We start from the raw sequence: 25,161 nt of genomic DNA on the forward strand, positions 1-25,161 counted from the left end.
GATGGAGATGGACAGATGAAATTCATGAGTTTGTGGATAGCAAATAGATGGCCATTGCACAAAACAGAAGGAACTGGAAAGTTGCTGGAAAGGCCTTCATCCTGCAGTAGATTGAAAATGGCTGATGATGAGTAAGCGATGACCGGTTCTTGAGAGATTTTGTATTACTTGGATATTCTAGTAGCGGTTAAAAACCTCTGAAGAATTGACAATTGAGCCAATGATTGCAACTTCAAAAATATTCAAACGTGTTATACTGATTTTATTCAGAGCAATGACAGCGGTATGGCTCTCTTGGTCGCCCGAAGAACACTGTTCAACCACAAAGCTGAACGAACTATTTCTACATATTCACAGTCGTGTTGTAAGGCTCATAACCTCCCAAGTGAAAGAACGAGGGTGTGGCGACCGAGTACCTGCCTCGGGTGCAACGCAGGTTCACCCGAGTGTAGATTCGATGGTGTAAGTTCACACAGTACAATTAAGAGAGGAGGAGATGGACGGTGGATGCAATTCTGAATAGACACCTCTGACGGACGAATACCTCGTCCCGGCTCTTTATACCTTTCGTATTTGGCAAGTACACGCTGAATAACAGAGTTTATATTCAACTTGGAATGTAAAAATACATGTTACAACAAGAGCAAATCAAATGAAAACGCGATTTCGATTGTCCAAATTTAAATTAGGTGCAGCCAGGGGCGTATTCATGGGGGAAGACAGAGAGGGTATATTCCCCCCTAACCATGCTTATAAGCGTATGCGCATGTCTTCCAAGGTCTACCTTAAAAACATTCAAAAACCTGGTGTCGTACCCTCCTTACGATGATGCCTGGATACGATAGTGGGTGGAGCTGTGGTTGAAAATTTAGGTATTGGTAGCATATCTAAATTTTTGCCCATGTGAGGGAAATGATTTGCAACAGCAGAGACAATGTTATGTTCAGTGACAGGCATGTCCAAGATAGCACTATTCTGTTTCTTCAAGCGGAGAGTACCTCTCCAACAGAAATTCACCAGTATATGAAATAAGGTGTAGGTCAGCCATTAGTGAACGAACAGACTAATCGTATTCGTCAAGCAAGAAAAACTCTGAAAGATGACACGTTGCAATCACTTCCAACGAAGGATCCAGTGACAGCGCTAGCAAAAAAAAAGAAAGAAAAAGAAAAATATTATTCATTTCTACAGCTGAAGAAATTCAAGCCTTACAAAAGCAACAGAAAGGTTTTTCTTGTGTTCTTTAACTCGCAGGGGATACTAGTATGACATTTCATAGGAGGTGACATAATAAACTCATAAAATCACATATGACTTCAAGTTGACGAGTCATCAAAAACAAGAGATCCGATCTCTTGGCTGATAGTGTAATATTTTTACAGAATAAGGTGTAATTAAACACTACTCAACACACTATGACAACTATCCAGAAAATGCAACGGAAAGCGATTCAGCATTTTTCTCACAGCCTGGAGTGAGGCTGCGAGGAAGATGCTCATGCAGTATATAGTATGGTCATGCAATTCTATTACGTGATTTCTACAAGGACGATCACGTGAAAGAAGTCATCAAATAATGGTAAGAACAGCAAACAAAAGAATTTTATGAGCATGGTATAAAAAATCTATTGCAGATGGAATAAGTGTTGAAACCACAGTGGAGATTTTTTTTAAAAATATAACGTACAGTTATTGGGAGAAAAAAAGTTCTGTTTTTATCTGAATCACTCAAGTGGATGCAATTCCGAAATTAATAACTTGGAAATTATGTTAAGATTTGCGACTTGTTTTTGACTTAACACTGAATATATATTAGAGAGTCCTACAAAATTAGAGGTAACAACACCTGTTATGTCAAAAACAAGTTGTGACCCCCTACTGTTCATGCGGTGAGGTTGAATCTTGGAGACACGTCATCCTTGAATGCGGACTGTATGCTTCAGACAGGCAGGAATTACTAAATAGGTTATCAAACCTCACGGAGACAGGAGTTAAGAACTCTATTGCAGGATATCAATTAACGGACGTGCTGCACATTTGACGACAGAATGCTTGCTGTACCGTCATCTTCATTGGATGTTTTTGGATTATAGTAATTGTATAATGTTGCTTTTGTTTCAACAAGTGTACATTATTCCTAGTTGGATTTTTTTTTTTTTTTTCTGGCCTCCAAAGTCTGGGCAGTCTTGGGGACGGCATTGCTGGCACCTACCAGTATAGCACTTCATCCGGTGGATGCGGGATTTGTGCATTATAGCACGCACAGAGAATGGGTGATCCATGTGTTGGTTGGTCCCTTGTGGCGAAATGGCTTGACACAACAATTTTTTTCAGGCCTGTTTTGCAGAGGTCCCGAGCTACCACAGGAATAATAGCTGGAGATGGGCTTATGTCTAGGAGCCACCCTTCATACCAGGACACATACATGCATATGTACACAAGGGGCACAGCATATATAAGAGTATGTATATGAATTTTGTATATGAATTGATTAACATGTATCTTGAGAATGTATATACAGTCGTGTGTTAATAAATGAAAAAAAAAAAAATAATAATAATAAAATAATAATGCCAATCCTACATTTTAATTGGCAAATGGCGCGCGCTACCGTAATTTAGAATATTACCTATCATGGATACAGAAAGAAATCTTGAAGCAGGGCAGTAATAGTAGGATGGGTCGCAAAATATCTGAATACATTGAGAAAAGTAGCATCAACACTGTGGAACAATTTCAAGGATGGGAATCATTGTAAGAGCGAGAAAAATAAGAATCCGTTAATTAAATGCAAGACGATCAATAAATTCTAATGACAAAGCAGAACAACGAAGTGAGATCACTCCAACCTTCTCTTTAGGAGGGATGCCAATCATCATTGGGGGGGGGAGATGTACAAACTAGTAGCGCGAAAACTTAATGGGCTTTATGTCGGGAGTCCAGTGGTTTGAATCCTGCTAATTTCCATGCAAAGAGCCCATTTCAACTGGAGTCGCCACGCATTCCATTTCGAGTCCATAGCAATGAAGAAAAAAAAAAAAAAAAAAGTCTTCGTCGCTAATGGATATTGGCCTAATTCAAAACTTAAGACAATGGCGAATCCAATAAATCTTCATCCGAGAAGGGCCAGTTGAAGTGGCAGTGGTGGGATAGTAAAAGACGTCATCCTAATTACTTAAAATTAAATAATGAAAAACGTACTTTCGAAGAAATGTTTTTTTAAAGGTCCCTCAGTTATTTAAGACTAAATCGCTCAAGACTGAATGTTTAGGAATTTTAAAATGATTGGAATCCATAACAAATTACTGATAGCTCTGATTTGTGATATAATTGGAGTTTTCTGAAGAGCTGGTCGAAAATATCCTACTGGATCAACCTTGATCGGGAAGAAACTGTCAATTAATAAAAAATTGGGATATGCAAGCCACGAAAGACACATTCCCAAAGTCGATTAGTAGAGAATGCTCCAGTTTACCACGATAATCGTCAACTGACTTCGTATCCGGATAAACGGTACAATCAGTAGACAGCTGAAATAATTTTAGTCTCTTAATTTGGAAAAGTGCTTACTGATTTAGTCTCAATGAGATTCTCACAAAGCAGGCTGTATGTCAGCCTAAACTATTTAACAACAAACTAAAGTAAGATAAATAAATAAATAAATATATATATATATATTTGTATATATTATTAAGCGTATATTATTAAGTTAATTGTACGAAACTAGATGAATAAAACCAGTCAGGGAGGTGACGCATATCTTTGAAAACCAGTTATAACAGACTTGATGTAGCCGAGTGGACAAAGCAAAAGTTCTGTAGTACCTGCACTTCAGTTGACCATGGTTCAAATTCACGTGATAACAAAATAAAGTTAATGATCATATTGTTGTCGAATGACTGGTTGTAGATTCCTATGATCTATGTGACCATGCTGGAGTATAAACGAATATATATATAAACCAAGAGCAATAATAATAATAATAATGCAATAGGGGACTTTGCTCGCCAACCCCCGCGCACGGTTTTCTACGCAAAATATAGCGGTATGACGGAATAAATAAAATATTTTCTATGTAAAAGACGCACCTGTCGAAACGCACTGATCGATATCTTATCAGAAAATGACCTATGTAATTATTTACCTGTGCATTTGTAGTGACGAAATTGCCCCGCCCACTTGTACCATGTGACCCGCATTGCTCTTCTCCATTGGCTATCCCACCCCCACCACGTGCCATTCTCAAGGTGGAATAAATATCGCTATGTAATTATTTACCTGCCTTTACATAGGTCACTTAGGAAAAGGCCTTTTGTTTCAGGTTCCATAATGCATGAAGGATACTGTTGCATCCGAAAGAGCAGAACTAAAATATTTACAAACTATACAAATATTTAAAATATTTACAAAATACTAAACTATTTACAAATATACAAACTATATCGGGTACCTTAATCGGCTGACATTACAATGGAACATTAAATGATGCCGTGCGTAGTCATGTATTAGAGTGAAGCACGTGCACGAGGTTAGTGAACACTTTGGAGGCATTTGTCTTTCAATAGAAGACAACAATGTAATTATTTACCTGCACATTTGTGGTGACGTAATTGCCCCACCCTCTTCTCCCATTAGCTCAAATAAATATCGCTAGGAGGAAAATTTTTTATAGATAGAAGATATGTGACTGCAATATTCATAAATTTTCCGATTTTCTTAAAGCTTCCACACTGACTTCTCATAAAGCAATTACTTGAACCTCTTCGTAAGCTGATAAGATACCATACATCGTAGTTCACGAGTGAATCCCGTGAGTTATGCAGGTAGATAACCACCAGACACCAAGCATATGAATTATTTTTCATGTTACACTACGCTGCTGGTGGTTTTATGCACATCAGCGACTTAAACCATACTGGGCGGTAAATATTATGTCAGTAAATTGCGTGTATTCTGGTCGATTTGCCTGTTTTCTGGAAGAAAAACCCGAGTTTCCGGGAGAAAGCCCATGCAACCTGAGACCGACTAACTCAGCCACATGCAATGGAATTCGAAACCAAACTTTTCCCATCCGATGTGGGGAGGACGATGCTTCTATGCAGTGTGCTACCCGAAAGGTTACCCTATTCAGATAACCATTAGGTAATTAATATCTAAAATAAGGGACTTTTATATTTGAAAGGCTTACATATTAGAAACTATCTATATGTAGAAGTAAACCTTTTATACTATTTACTGACGATTTCATGTGTACTAAAAACATTAGCATTCTGATTACAGTAATTCTAGAGTCAGTACAATGCTTACACTTTTCAACTGCAAAGTGTAAATACTGATAAATAATTACGACGTCCTGAATTAATAAAATGTTAGCTTGCATATTTATTTATTTCATTACGTTTGAATTGCACATCTTGACCTCACTTTTTTTTTTTTTTTTTTCCCATGATATGCACGCTCATTTTTGTTTTTGTGGGTTTTGTACGTTATTCATTTATAGATGTTCAAAACTTCATTGAATTCGACAGGTGGTGATGTGATATATGTCCTACAGTAACAAGAATATTTGTTTACATTTATATATATATTTTTTTTTCCCCTCAAGTAGGAACAGCAGGATTCTGCGGAGTCTATTTTACTCAAACTGAAAAAGCTTGCACACAAGAAAGCATACCGAAAAGGCAAATCAGCCAGCGCGAGCACAAATGAACGCCCGTACTCGCGTAACAGCCACGAGGGATGAACATCTCTCTCCGTCCTCATTTGGCAGATGGACTAGCTGCCTTGCTCGGTCGGTCAAGCGCAGCGGCCATTACAGTATAACTGCGGGGTTGAGACACATAGGTATAGCCTTGTGACCCTGAGGGACAGCAAAAACTGCAGTTTGCGCGTTCTGCATTCATGCATACATAATAGTGCTTCCATTCTGTCGGAAGGTACAATATCCAAATCCCGATGGGAAGTACATTCCCGTTGCAGAAGAGGCATACTTGTGTAGTTCTGACGAAAAATAAACCTTTGGCATTTCTCGCTAAAGCAAAAGTAACTAAATCCAAGATTAAATGAGTAGAGATTTCCTATATACAAAATATAAATCCATTATATCAACGTATAATGTGATCATAGTGCATGGGTGTTATTCACGAAATGAAAAGGCTCAGATTGCCGGAACAGTTGGAATTTTATTTTCATAACAGGGACTGTTGTTGCTGTGCTGTGTGAAAAATGTTACCGAATCTGCCATAGCCTTAAATTATTTATTATTACAATCATGATTTTTTTTTTTGTAATAATAATAATCAGTTGTTTTAACATATATAACATGTACATGCGACTAAGAAGCGCGAAATACTAACTTTATAGGTGTACGTTTACAGTAAACTATGAAAGCAAAAGAAGAATTTAATTAATTTCATACAACCTATAATGGAATATAAGCTCCGTATAATCAATCTATGATAATAACTACAAAATACATTTATTGCAATATTAGATATGTATATTGCACTGTATGTATTTACTGTGTACCTACGTAGTTTTTATGTACTGAATGTAATGTGTCCAGTTAATTGTAAGATTCCTCTGGTTGCCTGCAGCGGGAATCGTGTCCTACATTTCATTGAATAAAGAATTTTATTATTATTATATGAATTAATCCGAGTGTCATTTTACCAACTAACTCCCACTCCTGTGGAATGCTTCGTTTCCTCTATTATAAAAATTATCGGGAACTTATTTCATTTAATATACGTATAAAAGAAGCAGAAATAAGAATTCTCCTTTACAAGGTTTATTTTGTTAGCTAACTGGCATCTTTAAAACTGAATTTTTAATATTTACTTTGCACCGGAAGACTCGAAATAATTACTTCATGCATAAAATTTATTATGTAATTACTTTAATTATATTTCTACTTAATAAAAAATAATATATGAAACAGTATGTTCTGTTATACCTTTTTAGACGCGCCTGATGCCGAATTATAGGTTGGTTTTATTATTATTAGTGCCATATGATGCAAGAAAGCAAGCTTATAACGCATCAGCAAATTAAAAAAAAAAAAAAAACTCTCACATCACCTGTTCATCCCCCTCCAATAAGTTGACTAGCTCTTGAATTTATTCAAACTACCCACTTCCACAACACTAGATGCAAGTTTGTTCCAACAATCAACCACCCTCTGAACTGCAGGCGAACGTCTGTACATCTATCCTGCAACCAGCCTTTATCAATTTCAATTTATGTAGCAAGAGGAAGAATGACAGCATTGAGCTTTCTGAATCCATTCAAAGCCTTAAACAATGTAATCAGATCCTCCCGCAGGTGCCTAGTCTCTAGGCGCTGCAATTTGCAGAACTGAAGCCTGTTTTGGTAAAACTACCCTTTCGTTCCCTTTACCAATCTCGTTGCCCTTTTTTGCGCCCGTTCCAGCAGTTCTACTTCCTTCCTAAAATGATGTCTCCGGACCTGTACTCAAGATGCGCCCTAAACACTGCCTTATACAATGGGATAATCACCTCCTTATCCCTGCTAGCAGAATTCCTGTATATCACAGAAAAAAACTACAGCTTTCCTAACAGCCTGTCTGCACTGCTCTGAGAACTTCATATTTGACTGCACAATTCGAGGGTTTAGTGTCAAACAATGTTAACTACAAAACTGCATTTTCTTTTTTGCGATAACTTTAGTTTTACTTATACAAGTTAGCTTAGGCTGTAAGTACATTTCCGGTAAACCAAGAATATGTCAAATGACTTTTTTTGGGTTAATTACAAAAACATCAACTACAAAATGATTTTGTAGTTAACGTTGTTTGACACTAAACCCTCGAATTACTACCGGGTATTTTTCATTTTAACTATCCTGAGTATAGTACCACACAATTGATACATTAATCTGGAATTACTGCTACCCATAAGCAGTACCTTGCATTTTATTAATATGTTAACTAAATTAAGAATTAACACAATACTTACTATGTCAGTTACACCAAATTTAAGGAATGCGCAGCAGAATATAAATGAGGGGGGGAAGAGCCTGGAAGATGACCCACGCTGTGGAAAGACCTGCAACATTCATCGCTCCAGAAATTAATGACTGTGCATGATCTAGTGATGAGTGATCGACGAGTGATCAGCAAGTCAAGTTTATATATTAGATGTGATTCATGCGGACTGATTTTAAGTTAAAGTAAAAATACATTAATAGTTGAATTATCCCCTAAAATTGTCTGCTGAATTATAGTGTGACAGTACTGACGCTGTTCATTTGGACTTTTAGCAAAGAATTTGACTGTGTCTATCACGAGAAGTTACTGTATATGTTTGAAAATCGTGCTATCTAAGATCCTCAGATGGATCGCGAAAGGCTTCAGGACAGGAAGCAGAGGGTTTGGTGATTGATAGTTACTCTCTGGATTGAGAAAATGTTAAAAGTTGAGTTCTTCGAGTTTCGGTGCTGGGACCACTGTTTGTTTCCGATTTTATTATTTATTATTTATTTTTTTTTAACTGGAGAAGAAGTGATGTAAAAACTTACAGATAATATCACGACTGGGAGAGTGGTTGATGATCAGTCTCAAGCAATGCTTCTTCAAGAGGACTAGGAGGGATTTATGGTTGCTGTAAGTAGGAAAGTGGCAGCGATGTTTTAATGTTTTAAAATGCAAGGTTTTATACTTGTGAAATACAATTGGAGGAAATGAATTAAAAAGAGGAAAAAATGGATTTAGGACACAGACAAAGTTCTATGAGCAGTGACAGACAGGAAGCAAGGAGGTCCTTGTGTCCTGTCGATGATTTATCGCGCACTGGCTTGTAGATGGAAGGAGATTATAATCTTACTGTAGAGGGGAGACCCGTTCATACAGGTCAACAAGATCACAAAAAAAAAAAAAAAAAAATTCATCATAACACTTGCCCTTCGATTTTGGAGGATTGTTTGTTATTTGGTTTTTAGGAGCATTAGCAACTAAGGCCATATTGCTCCGGGGATATGCGGTGGTCATTCCCTGACCTTTCCGCATCCTCCGTATTTGGTGGTGACGGGCTCGAACCCCGGTCTAATCAAGAAGCGTGTGCTACGCACTGCTGCTCCTTCCCACCTGGCTACGGAGGCGCCAATTTTTTTTTTTGGAGGAGGGTCGCCGGTTGCACACCTAGTGCGACAGTTGCTCGCATCTACCAGAGAAATTCTCGAAAACTTCCAACGACGGCAAGGCGCCTGGAAAATGTGGCATGACCAACAGTTACATCAAAGTTAACTTGGTATAGTCAGAGGGTTCGAAGACTGCCATTTATTTTTAAACTGCCATTAATATACGAAACCAAAATGATGATTCCGAAATGGTTGAAGAATGATCATTTTAGTCGAACTGGTTGAGTTTATACATCGAACCGGATGCAATTGGCTAAATTGAGGACCCAATTAGCTAAATCCTAGCAACTTTATCTGGTGATTGTTAGGACGTATTGAATTTCGACACACGTACTGTAATCTTTTTATCTGCAATTATTGATACCTTCCTAATATTTAAAAAATGAACTGATAAAAATATGCACAATGTGCTTTGCATCGATAAAGCAACGGATTGACGCATAATAAGTATGCGATGTGAATTTGACGGCACTTTAAAATACCGTCCAAAGTATCATAAAGAGTCATGCGACTCTTTATGAACCTACTGGAAAAGGTGCGGGGGTATGTTCTTAGCTTGAAACATATTTTTGAATAAAATATACTTATTAATATTAAAATGTTTTTATTTTATGCATAGTTACTATCCTATTAAAGCCAGAGTGCTGCTAATGTGATAAGTAACTCGTATGCATCTCAGAAACAGCTAAGCGCTAAAATAAGAGTATCACCGCTAAAAGTAATCTCTGAGGATTAGCTAGAATAAACAGAAATTTTATTTATAATTTAAAAAGGTATGGGAATTAGCATATTTATATATATATTTTTTTTTATATTTAACAAAGAAGGGGGAAACACTGAAGTCGAATAGCTTTCTATTAGGAACACAACCGTTCAACACTAATATTCATCAGAACTATGGACTAAGCCAAATATTAGCCAGTAACGATGGACTAGCTAAAAAATCTCGAATGCTTTTCCCTAAAAACATTTCCCAGGTCCCCTGTAACAACCAATATACCAGAGGAGCTGGGAAATGTTAAACTACAGCTATCCCTCGCCGATTACTGAGGTTAGTGACTGGTGATCGGCTAAACCGCGAACAAAAATATTTAGGGGATTCGTTCCCTATTCGCCTACAATTTGAATTCAAATCTGTGTGGCATGATTAAAAGAAATAAATATAGATAAATCAATGTACAAATACATGTTGGTTGTTTTTATTAACTCTGAAGGAGTTTTCGACACACTTTGGTGGTGAGGCGTCCTTCGAATTTTGGGAATTGAAAATTGTCCCTGCATGCTTAATCTCCTTATCTACAGTAACTTCACCTGTCGTTCCATCCTTATTCAAACCAAAAAACTTGTGTTTCTAGGTCTATCTCTAGAAGGTGACCCAGGGATCTATTTTAAGCCACTACTACGGAATCCAATATTAGATGAGTGGCTTTTCCCTCAAATGCTGATCTATCTAACATCCAGATGATCTCACCATCATTATCAACGGCACTGCAGAACAAACCTAAAAACCCACCAAAATACCCACCAGTCTGAGAGTTTGTTGTCTACAAACTCTCAGACTGGGCCACAAGAAACAAGATATATCTGCATTAGTAACGAAAAAAAAAAAAAAAAAAAAATGAGAATATTTAAACGACGACCTAATTATGCCAAATTACCTGTAATTATATAACAGGGTGAATCATTACCACTTATTTCAGAGCACAACCATTTAGTTGCCTGGATGACTGACTAACTAGATTTTCAGTCACATTCAGTCTATCTAAAACGATACAACAGAATTTTGCTGCAATGATTTTCGTATTTCACGATACGACAGATGTGCCAACCTCATTACTGCACGATCCAAATTAAACAATGTTCAAAGGTCCTTCCTTTCAAGGTTGGGCATGGCAGTCTCAACGCCTGCACTTCCAGCTATTGCAGGTATACCTCCTCTTGATTTCTAACATAATATATAAAGTCTTTTACTACTATTTTATTAGGAAGGGTATACCATTATCTTTTCTTGACATAACTATTGACATTGCTGCAGACACTAAAGACTCAAAACAGAGAAGACTACAGTTTGAAACGAGTTGTTACTACGGTAACATGACTGATGGTCTACTTGCACTAAAGGATCCTCACAAAAGAATTCATTCCTAACATTTCATTTACTTCGACTAAAAAGTCAGTCATGGTTTTACCCAGGCTATCTACACGTCGTTCACTATTATTTGTAACGGATCAGTTAATGCTAAGCTTTTCCATCTCAACTTAGTTGACACCGAGGACTGGCGGAGTATATACTTTTCTACTGTATGCTCTACCACTACGGCAAGAGATCTCTCTCGGTTCACGATTGTTGTTGTTTTTTGGTTTTTAGGAGCATTAGCAACTAAGGCCATATTGCTCCGGGAATATGCGGTGGTCATTCCCTGACCTTTCCGCATCCTCCGTATTTGGTGGTGACGGGCTCGAACCCCGGTCTAATCAAGAAGCGTGTGCTACGCACTGCTGCTCCTTCCCACCTGGCTACGGAGGCGCCTTCGGTTCACGACTTCTCCTCTGGATTGAACACAATGTTCTTGTAGCAACAAACATTAAAATATTTTTATTATTTCAAAATTTTTCTGAAACAACTTTGAAAGAGAGCGATAGTCAATGGGACCTTCTTTATGATCAACTGCCACAGTTTTACCCTTCTCCTCTTGACTCTACAATCATTAAATCTAACCATATTCTACGTCCTTCTGAGTCTGCTTAGATTCTGTGTATGTGGTCGTGTGCGTGGCAGACCCCTTTCAAGTGAGTTTTTTTTTTTTTCTTCCACAATTACGTTCAGCATTCTCTTCGTTCCGCACATTGCTGTGGGGTTTTAGTCGGTACGTATATAGTTGTGGCGTGGACAGGTACTGGGAAGTAGCCTTCCTGACAGCCAAGTGGGCAGAAACTACCTAACACACGCACTGATTTCTGACATTTTACAGTCTTGTAACATCACAAAAAATTACAGCCACCTTAGTTGCATGGGGACCTTGCTATCCACGCACGAGACCGACAAATTCATCAAAGAAATGAAAATGGTCCTCGCGTAATTGACGGTATTCGAACCTGGTTCTTTCTACTCGGTGTGGTGAGAACGTCGATTTTAACCCTTGGGCTAACCGCGTGGACATTCTTGTAACATCACAGTATCATATCAGTTCAATTCCGCTGTTGTACATTGTAACATCACAGTAAGGTTGAATTTACATTCAAGAGCGGCTCTTCGATGTCAATTCAACCTGCCCTACGTATGACGCAAAACATGTCGGCGAGTAGGAAATATAAAAACAAACAGGAAAGATTAGTAAAATAGGTATAAAAATATGTAAGTGTTTAACACAACAGTAATGTAAAGAACAAAAGAACATATACGAGACTTCACATGCCGGGAGAGTATGGAGTAATTTACTGGTGAAAAAGTTAGACGCAGAGGAGGTGGAAATGCGTTTCAAAATCTGGGGTTTTAGGGATTTTTCCCCTGCAACGTGCAAAATCGGCCTGTAGGTATAAAACATAATGAACTATAACGAAAACAATCAATGCATCAAAATTCCCCAACACAAGAACCACAGTAATTAAATTATACTTTTTTTTTTTTAACAGTATTCTCTCTGTCTCTCTCTCAAATTTAAGAAAACGTAAGATATGAAGTTTAAAGTTTATGCGATTTTATATTCAGATGATAGCTCTACTTGGGGCCCACGGAAGGGAGGGAGAAACGAGAAAGTTTCTAATGTCCTTTACCCCCCCCCCCCCCCAAGGTGGGCAAATAAGGATATACCTATAAAAAGATAATCCCAGTTTTATTATTTTTTATTTACAGCTGTGCGGAGAAGAATTACGCCTATTGGTGCAAAGCTTATTAACGCCCTTTTTTATTAATTTGAAACCGAGCTATGGCCTCAAGAATATACCGAGTGGCCATCGTGAGATGAGGGAAGCAAGTAAATATCTCAACGCTAGGTGAGGTATACAGCAGCAAAGACGAGGGCAATCATTTAGTTTCCACAAGGATCGTGACAATCACTTAGATCCCATTACTTCTCAAACAAAGGAAATAGCAGGTGGGCGCAGGACACAGCCTCCTCTAGGACTAGCTATTGTATCCTCTTATCTACACCTCACGACATCTCTACTCAAACTACATTTCAGGGGAAGCCCCTCTGACGCCAAAGGTCTGGTCAGCATGCAGACCACGCATGACAGGGCCGACCTTACCTTATCTGTCTTTCTCTGGCACGTCACGTGTTAGCTACTGCGATGACACTATCGGTAGCTACCATCGGTATGGAAAGGATGGTCATGCTACACCCGGCTCCGGCCTTTGATGAGAGCGTAGGAGACCGCCTGCCCAAGGGGTGGCCGGTTGGAGGAAACATTACCTCCCTGTGAATGTCAAATCTTCCTCAAATGAATGACTTATCTCCAAAGAATAAGAGATATAGAGTATTTAGTTTATTCTTTCATTCTTAAAACTGACATTTTATCTGTAGAGTAAAAGCAAAGAAATATTGCATCGCCCGAAACTCAAAACAAAGGAAACTACGCATTTGTAAAATCCGATTTCTGACTGGAAATGGATTCCTTTAAAAACCCATCTCGCCTTATTTATTTATTATTATTATTATTATTTTATAATATGTAAATGAGAAGAGAGAACCTGAAAATATATAAATCTAATAGTAGTTCTTAAGGAAAAACCGGGAAAAAAAAAAAAAAAAAAAAAAAAACGGCTAGCTATTGGTACGGAAACGATAAATTCGATTTATGTAATTCATGAAATTGGCATCTGGGAAGGTTTTTTTTTTTATGAATTCGAAAACAGAATTCATAAAATATCCTATTCGTGATATAAGAAAAGCAATGGTTGTGTGGTCTACGAAAGCCTAAGCTCACATAATAAATTCTCACTCTCGAACTTCTTCATATAGTGTACGAATTATATTTTATCTGGTCTTCATCTCCTTATTTTTTAACAATTTTAATAGCTTTTAACACTGTACATGAACGGCACAGCTTCATTCTGTACGTGGCACTCAGTAAATTCAGTTTTCTACTTAAAGCATAGATCTTTTCATGTATGTGAATACAAAGAAGATAAAGCGAAAAGTAAATCTCACATTGTAGAGGAGCTAAGCAGAAAATTTAGCTTGCTCAACGCTAATTACAATTACCGGTACATACAAAATACTTTTGTATACAATGATTTTATATAGTTCTCGTAACATAAGGGTTTTTGCCGTAAATCTATTTGAATATCTTTTAACTCAATATTTCGAATATTACCCGAAAACTGAAAAAGAGTCGTTCGCCGTTAGAATTAGGGCTAATCGGTTACAACATAAAAATATTCCTTCCATTCCCTCCTTCAGAAACTTCCTGTCCATTTGTTTGTAAATAGATTTTATTCATCAAGAAAGAAACGTATACTCCTTTTTATCAAAGGCATGAGGCCTTCGTGCTCTCATTTGTTCTTTCTTATAGCGGACATTATTTCCAAATTCAACTAGTTTTGGCTTATTTTTATTTATTTCATATTCAGGCAAAAGTTATTTTATTTATATATATATTTTTATTAAATCTTAGTTAACTAATTTTAATCAACTCAGTGTCGTGAAGCTGAATTTTTGCAGTTGCCAGAGCAATGGCTGTAAAATTTTAGAGAAAGTAAGAATATTTTATAAACAACTGGAGGCATTTAATTAGAATTAAAAAATTTATTTAAAAAATTTATTTTAAATAATGAATTTATTATAAACTTTTTGATCATTTAACATAATAAAAATACTACTAGATCACGTTAAGATGGTTACAAACTGCAACAAGGATACTAAGAAAGTGCCATTTTTTTCTTATTAAGTCGGTAGCACTTAATTATTAATAGGGGGAAAAATGCTCAATTAAAATAGAAAAACTCGACGATAAAAGTGTCTGTACACACCGAATGAATGGAAAGCTGCCTACCAAGTTCAGAGACGCAATGCTGCCTGTGAATAACGCAGAGAAATTACCCACTATACTACAACACAGGCTACAAACTGTAATGAGAACGCTGTACTCGTTGCAGTTTGTTGAAATCGTAACATGATACAATAGCGTTTTAATCAATTCAAATCATTAATTGATTATACCGCATTTTATTTATTTATTTAATTTTTATATTTCTTACTGCAACGTATTTCGATAGGACAGTCTTTTTGTGTTTCTCGTTCTTCTTCTTCTCCCCCCAACCACACCAATTAGATTTTTGTTCTTCGGTATAGTTACCCCTACTTTATATTTAGATAATTAGGTTGTCAAGTAGTTTATATATATATATATATATATATATATATATATAGTAGGAAAGATATATAATATATATTTGTTATATATCTTTCCTACTATTTATATATATACAGGGTGTGTCAAAAATATTGGTACAAACGTTTAGGGGAGGTAGGTTATTGTTATTTATTTTTTTTTTTTTTTTAGGAGCATTAGCAACTAAGGCCATATTGCTCCGGGATATGCGGTGGTCATTCCCTGACCTTTCCGCATCCTCCGTATTTGGTGGTGACGGGCTCGAACTCCGGTCTAATCAAGAAGAGTGTGCTACGAACTGCTGCTCCTTACCACCTGACTACGGAGGCGCCAGGGGAGGTAGGCAACATCTAAAGGAATGTGAATCGCATAGGAACCCATAACCGGAAACGTCACCGTAAGTCAATACACGGCGCTGTTTATCAGTTCGCGAGAGGGAAAATTTCTGGTTTACTCATTCAAGCAGTAGTCGCCGCACAAAGAGCATGCACCGATATACGAACCGATATATGTGAGCTGGCAGACATGCACCTAGTGTAGGGATTAGCAGAGGGCAAGGGACGAGCCGCTCAACGAATTTATGGAGAAAACTTCCCAGACAGACATGTAGCGAACCACCGTTTGTTTGAGCGTGTGCATCAAAATTTGTGCGATTATGGGTCATTTAGGGGTAACAAGAGTAGTGTGGGGAGGCCACGTTCGACGCGAACTCCCGCCATGGAAGAAAGTGTGTTGAATGCCGTCCAGAATAATCCTACTACCAGAACACGTGCCGCTGCTTCTGCCTTAGGAGTCTCTCTTTGCAGTGTACATCGTGTCTGGCACGACGATTCCTTACACCCATTTCATCTTCAAAGGGTTCAATTACTGCTCCCCCAAGATCATCCTGCACGTGTGGCTTTTGCGCAGTGGTTTCTCCAAGAAAGTGTTCAAGAGCTGAATTTTCCAGCCGGTGTTTTGTTCACGGATGAGGCTTATTTCACTCGGGAAGGCTTATTCAATCAGCACAACGCTCATGTGTGGGCTCACGACAACCTACACGGTGTGCACCCCCATGCGGCACAACATCGCTTCGCAATAAATGTGTGGACAGGTATGGTCGGTGACTGCTTAGTTGGCCCATACCTCTCTTTTTTTTTTTTTTTTTTTTTTTTTATGTAAACCTCAAACAAAAGAGGTATTAGAACCTATAGTACTTAGTACCGTGCTTGGGTTGGAGGTTGAGAAGACGAAAGAAGATATTTGGTGACATTGGACTTGAACTTCTGTGGACTGATTTTCAGGAAATAAGTATGAAGGAAGTTCGTTCCAGAAAACCGCAGCTGAATGAATAAACGAGGAAGATGAAAAGTTGGTTCTGTGAGTTTGAAGTTGGACAGTAAATGGATGCTGGCTGGTGGCGGTACGTGTTCGGACTGTTTTGAAAGAGAGAGCGGGTATCATAGAAGCGAATTCAGAAGAACAGTGCCCATGGAAGTATCTGTAGAAGAGGCATGCAGCAGAAACAGTACGTCTATGACAGAGCGAGTGGAGAGACTCTGTTACAGATGAATCATTAATTAACCTAACTGCCCTCTTCTGAATAGAATCAAGAAGCCTGAGAGAGGTTTTGGGGGCACCACCCCAGTTGAGGGAACAATATTCCATGGCAGGGCGGATTTGCGATTTATACAGAGTGAGCAGCTGTTTGGAAGAAAAGTAACGCCGAGAGCGAAAGAGAAAACCAAGTTTTTTAGATGCAGAGGAAGAAATATTTGTAATGTGCTTGTGCCAAGAGAGATTAGAAGTCAGGGTAATCCCCAAAAGAGATATATCATTTTGCCTAGAAATCGGAGTGTCACTAAAGATAAGCATAGGAGCAGAAGAATCCTTTTTGCGAGATATAAGACAAGATTGAGTTTTAGAAGGGTTGAAATCAACTAAGTTGTCTTTGCCCTACTGGAGAATTATCTGGAGATCGGCATTTAAGGAATTAGTAGCAGATTTTCGAAAAGTTGAAGCTGATTGAGCAGGGCAAGGCTTCTCAAAATGGAAAGTGGAATGCAATGTGCTATCATCGGCAAAACTATGGATAGGATTTCCAGTCAATGGAAGAAGGTCATTAATATACAAGAGGAAAAGAGTGGGGGAAAGAACTGAACCTTGGGGAACATCGGCATTACTGGATAAGTTAGATGACAGAGAGCCATCTACCATCACCCTTAGTGAGCGATCAGAGAGAAAACTGGATAACCAATTACAAAAAACAGTAAGCAAACCATAAGATGGATGCTTGTTTAGAAGATCTTTATGCCAAACACGATCGAAAGCCTTTGAGATGTCGAGAGCAACTGCTTGAGTTTCACCGAACTTTTCCATTGAATTAGTCCATAAATGGGTAACATAAGCCAGAATATCACCACTGGATCGACACTGGCGGAATCCATACTGGCGATCGTAGATCAGACAGAAGGTTTCTAGGTAGTTTAAGAGTTGGCGGTTAATTGATTTCTCCATTACTTTAGAAAGAATAGAAGTGATTGCAATGTGACGATAATTGGATGGGAGAGATTTGTCACCTTTTTTAGGAACTGGCTGGATATGAGCAAATTTCCAAGCAGAAGGAAAAACACCTTTGGAATAAGAAAGTGAAAAAAGGCGGCAAAGAATAGGTGTAAGTTCAGGAGCACAGGTTTTGAGAACAAGTGGAGAAATACCATCAGGACCTGGAGCTTTCTTAGTATCAAGATTCATCAAAATCCTTCTGATATCCTTTTGACGGAAGACCACAGGAGGCATTGATTGGAGCGTGTTGGGAATGGTGGGAGGTGTTTTATCAAGATCATTAATACATGAGTTGGAAGAAAAATGGGATGGTAGCAGGTCAGCTTTATCCTTGGCTGAAGTGACAACAGAACCATGTGGTTTTGACAGAGGTGGGAGCAGAGATGGACAAAAATTGCGGCCAATAGCTTTGGCAAGAGACCAAAATGCTAGGCTACCATTAGGGCAAGAAGCAAGTTTTCTACTCTTAGCCTGTTCAAAGTCTAGTTTGGACTGATTAATAACTGCCTTACAATTCTTGCGAGCTTTGGTGTAGGCAGAAAATGAAACTGGAGAATTAGAAACAAGCCAATTACGATATGCAACGTTCTTCCCTTGAACAGCCTTAGCATGTAATAACTAGACTCCTAGGGAAAGGATTTTCATGAAATTTTATACTTGATTCTTTAACAAAATATCTGTCGAGCCATTTCTAATTTAATTAAAATAGCACAAATTGAGATCCGGCAATTATTTCTTTTTTTTCTTTTTTAAATATCTACATGTAATAACCAGGAAGTTGAGGGTATACCTTCTGGATTTTTTAAGGTGAATAGCGTATACCTTCTGGTTTTTGAAAGACTGAAATACGGCGTATACGGGTATAACGCTGCACTCCCTCTGGAATTCGATCAACATGCATAGTATACTCTGGAATTCGATCAACATGCATAGTATACTCTGGTTTTCGTAACATACATAGAGTATACCTTCTGCTAACCTGCAGTATGTAGGTCACCATGTAGTATACACTGCAGGGAGCTACAAGCTCCACATCCTCTCTTCAATACGGTTTTAGGCAAGGGCTTGGATGCAAAGACGCCTTATTAGAACTTCACCACCTTATTGAAAGCTCCACTTCCAAGTACGTTATGGCGATCTTCCTCGACTTTGAGGGCGCTTTCGATTCTTTATGATGGGAGAGCGCCCTCAGTTGACTTGTTCCAATCACTGCTCTCTTCAGCTTTATAAACTTGTTAGAAATTATTTTGTTGATCGCACTGTCACAGTCATCACTAAAAGCACGAAGAGTCACAGATCTGTCTCCCGTGGTTGCCCAAGGATCAATTTTGGGTCCCTTGATTTGGAACCTGGTTCTTGATGATTGGCTGCTTAGGACGACTGAATTTCAAAATGTGCAATAACTTGCATATGCAGATGACTTTGTCATTTTAGTGAATGGAAACTCAAGATGTGATGTAATAAAATACTCCTTGAACTATCGTCCTGGCCCTCTAAGAACAAATTGATATTATTCCAAACCAAATCGAAGATAATTTGTGTTTTTAAACACATATTAGACTATGGCCGACCACCAGTTTTAAAACTTGACAAGAAATCACTTCCGCTTGTCCGATGCACAAAATTTTTAGGAGTCATCACTGACGACCGCTTTTCCTTTACTGCACATATTCAACACCTGTCCGTTCAAATTAAGAGTTTTACCGCAATGCTGCTCCGAATTACCAGACAAGACTGGGGATTGAATACCAAAACCCTATATCTATTTTACAATGCTGCCACAATCCGAATTACAACCTATGCTGCCAGTCTGTGGTTTAGATGTACTGCACTCAAAACTGTACAAACCAAGTTATCCACTATTCAACGTTGTTTTCTCTTTGGCCTACTTCACGTTTGCCGAACAGCATCAATTGCAGCTCTACATACTCTTGCAGGCACTATACCACTTGACTTGCATGTTGTGTTTAGAGGGCTTTGCTTTTACATCCGCAGATGCATTTCTACGGAATTTCAGGGAATCACTGTTAACCTTCAGGCTGATCCCAAAACTGAACGAATCCGATGCTGGAATTTATAGGTCAGCACCTGGCAGAATAGATGGAATTCTACCGAAAAAGGAGCCATTACGAAAAAATTCGTTCCTGACGTAACTACACTACTTTGATCATCCAACAAAAGATGGTTTTCACCCTTGCTGTTTACTTCCTACATACTAACTGCACATGGTTCTCTTAACGCAAAATTTTACCAATTCAGACTTTCTAATACGGTCTCTTGTCGATGTGGGCTACCGGAAGATTCTTCTCACGTCCTTTTTGAATGCTCCATTTACGAGGACCTAAGACTGGCTCTTAAGGCAACAGTTCCAAACTTGTCTCCTAGATGTGAGGAGATACAATTTCCAGGCTCTTCAAACCTTCTGCAATGCTGCTTTTAAGCGCAGGAAGACTTTCAACCTCAATGTTAACTCAAGAAATCAAACCGAAAACAGATCATAAATCATAATTCAGACTGTTGCCTCGTCTGTCGTCCTGATGACGTCATATACAAAATTGTTTTGGTTTTCAAGAACACGCAAAGGTTTTAAATAGATGCTGCACTTTTCTGGCTCATCCTTTATCAAGTCTCTCTACAACAAAATCCTTCTTCTGCTCAGTGATACCACACCAGTGACTTCTGATAAAACTCCAGATTAACAGAACAGATTTATATCTAGAACTTGTTCCTGACTTCATGATGCAGATCTCGTTTTTGGATAACATTATTACTGCTGTTTGACTGTACACCCTGTCTCCTCGTGGACTACTTTGGGCAGAACTGGATACAGACGTGGACAAAGATATGGATGAAGACATTTAATTTTAATTTAATTTTTGTTTACTTTATATTTTCTTGTACATTTCTTCGTCTTCTGCTGTCCTGTCTCCTGGAAATGATTGATTGTGTGTGTGTGTGTGTGTGTGTGTGTGTGTGTGTGTGTGTGTGTGTGTGTGTGTGTGTGTGTGTGTGTGTGTGTGTGTACGCGCGCTGTTGCCGGCACGAGGTTCTTTTGAATGATTCCAAACTCGCTTTGAACATTCAGTGCGTGACTGTTGAAGTTGGCCATGGTACATGCATAGTTGTGGCCTACCTCCCCGTGGTGTAGACGGACACTGGGTAGGCTTTCCAGGTGATCGCCTGCCCGGTAATAAAACGGTCAGACACAACTAAACAACACACGCACTGCACAAACATAATATCACACACATTTCTGGCCTTTTACAGTGCTCTGTAATCATCACAGTGTACAAAGGCGGAGCTGAACTTTCGTTCAGGTGCCGTCCTACATAAGATATTATACATGTCTAGCTTCTGCTAATTTTACGACTACAGCACTGGTAATAACTCGACTCCTATTGGATGGATTTTCACGAAATTTTATATGTAGGCATTGTAGAAAGATTTGTCGGACCAATATAAATCTGGCGATTATTATTTCAATGTCCATCCGCATGTAATAAACAGACTCCCACTGAATGGATTTTCATGAAATCTTATATTTCCCCTTCTTAGAACGATTGTTCGAGGTTTCCAAATTTCATTAAAATTGGACCAACAAAAATCAAGCAATTATTTATTTATTTTATCTTTTCCCTAGATACATATAGGCTATACATATACCCTATTTTTTTTTTTTTTTTTGGTAGTTTTTGGCGCATAGGCTTCTGTGGCCATAATGCACCTCCCCAGGTTTTTGCAGTACTTTGATCCAAGCCCGAGGCGGGAATCGAGCCCGCGACCTTTGGGTTGCCAGGCAGGCACTTTACCCACCCGGCTAGCCCGGTCGGCATATACCCTATACTGAGGCTGAAGCACAATGTTAGAAATGAACAGGTAATGTGGCGGATGGGGGAAAAAAAAAAAATTCTCTGTTTGGGCATAAAAGTCGGTTTTTTTTTCCCATTACAAGTAATCATGAATTATTATTTCCGAAAGCGCCTGAAATTAATGCACTGTATATATTAATTAATTAACTTGCTCTTTTTAATTTTTAGTTAGTAACGTTATGTTGCATATTTTCATTTCGCAAATTTATCGATTGGGCATGTCGATATGAAAACCTGAATTTTTGTCTTCACTGACAGGCTAGCGCTATTTAAAAGGTCTCTTTCGGTGATCTGTCTTCATCCCTTGCCTAAAGGCATCCGTTTTTTTTTTTTTAATTTTTTTTGCTGGCCATGAAAAATGCGACTACTTTGGAAATTCCATAAGGCCGATGCCTCCTCGAAGAGATGGTCACTATGGTTCCCTAAACTTTTTTGCCTATTTTATTTAATTTCTTTGAAAAGTAAAGTGTGTTCGTGTCAAACGGCACAAAGGGTTTCCCTCATCTCCGCGTAGTGTACATTGTCAAGTGAAAATAGAACCCTGTTTAGGCCAGAGATTAAAAAGTGTGTGGATATTGTATATATGTAGTGTTGTGCACCGTTGTTTATCTGGCCATTTAGCCGTTGGACCCCTGTTGGGGCCCAAGGTTGCTTGCCCACACTACGCCCGGGTAGAGGCAGACCAGGTACACCAGCAGTTTGAAGTTTTACTTTGGCAGGTTATGCCACCAAATTTTCTGAGCCATTTACAGGCAGCATTTACACTTTACTGTATGTGGGATATCGCACCGCTGTCCATTCGTTGGGTGAGGCAGACTCTTGTCTATTTTTGTATTTTAATTGAGTATTCTTTCTGTAAGAACACATTTACTATTGCCTTCCTTGATACCGGTGAAACAGCATGTGGATGCTACTAATTATTTACGAGGGCTGTTCAATAAAGAATGATCATAATTTTTCATGAACAACCATACTGCTTGCTATTTATAGTTGAGCAGCGAAATTTAAGGCCAAACCAAGCTGCATCAAATGCGCAGCTGACTCGTGCGCAAGGAGTGACCTTGGCGGTCCGTCAAGTTTATGCTTGTTCAGTTTCACCAAAGTAAAAATAGGCGTGACGCGAGGAACAGTATGCCACTTTCAAATTTTGTTTCTATCTCAAGAAAACATCAGCTGAAGTGCAGGAAATGTTAAAAGAGGCTTATAGTGAATATACGCTTCCTTATAGCACAGCTCGCAGGTGGTCTACAATGTTCAAAGATAGACGTGATTCGATCCCAAAAATCGGCGGTCCTGGAGCTCCAACTACTGCTGTCACCACAGAAACCATAACCATTGCTTCTGTAATCGTGAGAGAAGATCGTCATATAATAGTAAGGCAACTGGCAGAGCTGTTGAGAATATCAGTAGGAAGCACGTACGGCAATTTCCATGACCATTTGCATATGACACCTGTTTGTACATGCTGAGCTCCAAGACTACTCACACCTGAGCAACAGCAAGTTCGCATATAGGTCTGTTAGGAGATGCAACAGATGATTACTGAAGATGGTTAAGTGGCTTCTTCATTTCGACCCATAGAGTAAGCAACAAAGCTCTGTTTGGAAGTTCTACGTCATCACACAAAAAAAAAAAAAAAAGTTGAGGCTTCACATGGTCAACTTTTTTTTATTTTTTTAAATTCAAGGAATGGTTTTCCAGCATGTTGTACCACGTCATACGATTGTTACGGGACCTTAATTTTACTACAGAACTTTACCGCATACTTTGCGGGATCACAACTGCACACAGGTGGGTGTATACTGCATCGCAACAATGCGAGACCTCCAATGCACATACTGTCACATCGAGTACTCAGCCAGCATTAATGTCAAATGTGTTCCTCATCCCCCCCCTCCCCCTACAGCACTGACCTTGCACCCTGCGATTTTTTTTTTTTTTTTTTTTTCAAAGTTAAAGAATGAGCTGTAGGCAAAACGTTTTCAGTCGTTAGAAGTTGTAAAACGCATTTAAAAAATGGATTCCACCATGTTTTTGAAGAATGGCAGAAACGATGGAGTAAGTGCGTTTAATCAAATGGAACCATAAAAATATGGATGATTGATACAGGTATGTCGTGAAAATAAATTTTTAATCATTCTTTATAGAACAGCCCTCGCAGAATTATTTCGGGCCAGACGGGTCCATGGATTCAATGTATCCATCTGCCAATGGGTTCTTCCAATATGATAATACGCCATGAATGATTACACAGAACATGAGAGTAAATTCGGTATTAATGTCATTCTCCGACTGAGCGCCTGGGGGATGAGATGGAACGGGCTCTTTGAATAGAGATCATATATTCCGAAGGGCCTGTTCTACCAACCATTTTACAACTGTGGGAAGAAATTGAGTCAACAGGGGTCGGCATCCCTGTAGCACGCTTTCGATACCTCGTTGAATCCATGTCAAGACGAATCCAAGCTATTCTGAGGACAAACGGGAGACCTACTCACTATTAATTAAGTGTACCTAATAAAGTGGGCAATCAGTATAATGGTCCGAATTTTCAAAATTACTTAAGAAAAAATAAGAAATTCAAATAAAAAATTCTGATCACTTACCAACTCTTTTCCACCCTGCATATTAATGACCTCCTATTAACTGGAAATCCTATCAGAATTTTACCGATGATACACTACAATCCACTTTCAAGTTCGAGAAACTCTGTCTGCACAAACAGCTTCATCTAGAATATCCATCACGAGTTTGAGTGCTAATGTTCAGTTAATTCTTCGTTAGGAAGAAGAAAACTTATTTCATTCAGCTGTTTTAGTTCTCGGAAAATAAGTCCAGTAGTCCTATGATGAACTCAGACAACAATTACCTTTACTAGAGATTACTCAATTTTATCCTTTCTTGTAGATGAATTAATATATGTCACATGCTGATTCTTCCACATCCACAAAATTAGGTTCTCTCTTTCACCATGGGAGGGATTTTTCTTCTAAATAGGTGCTAACAATGTAAAATCCACAAATTTACCTTACAATTGAATATTTTTCCCCATACGAGGTATGTAGTGCAATGATCTTTTTGATTCTACCCAAAACGAGAACAGTTATTTCAATTAAAGAGCAACTTTGAGAAGAAAAAGACGGCATGGAAAAGTTAAAGAGCAATAAAAAGTATTAAATCCTATAACAGCTACCAACTGATCTGTAACAGTGCCACAGAAAAGGTTAGGCTGGCAAAGGCAGTGGACATAAGGAATTCTT

General features: G+C 38.5%; 1 protein-coding gene across 1 annotated transcript in view; it reads right to left on the minus strand.

The window, feature by feature from the left end:
• The window catches only part of rg (A kinase anchor protein rugose), a 1,582,765-nt gene that overhangs the window by 524,528 nt on the left and 1,033,076 nt on the right, over positions 1 to 25,161 (minus strand). The window lies entirely within an intron of this gene.

Source organism: Mastigoproctus giganteus, chromosome 11 (genome assembly GCF_048544385.1).
Source record: "Mastigoproctus giganteus isolate SK-2022 chromosome 11, ASM4854438v1, whole genome shotgun sequence".
In the NCBI taxonomy this organism is placed as follows: Eukaryota; Metazoa; Arthropoda; class Arachnida; order Uropygi; family Thelyphonidae; genus Mastigoproctus; species Mastigoproctus giganteus.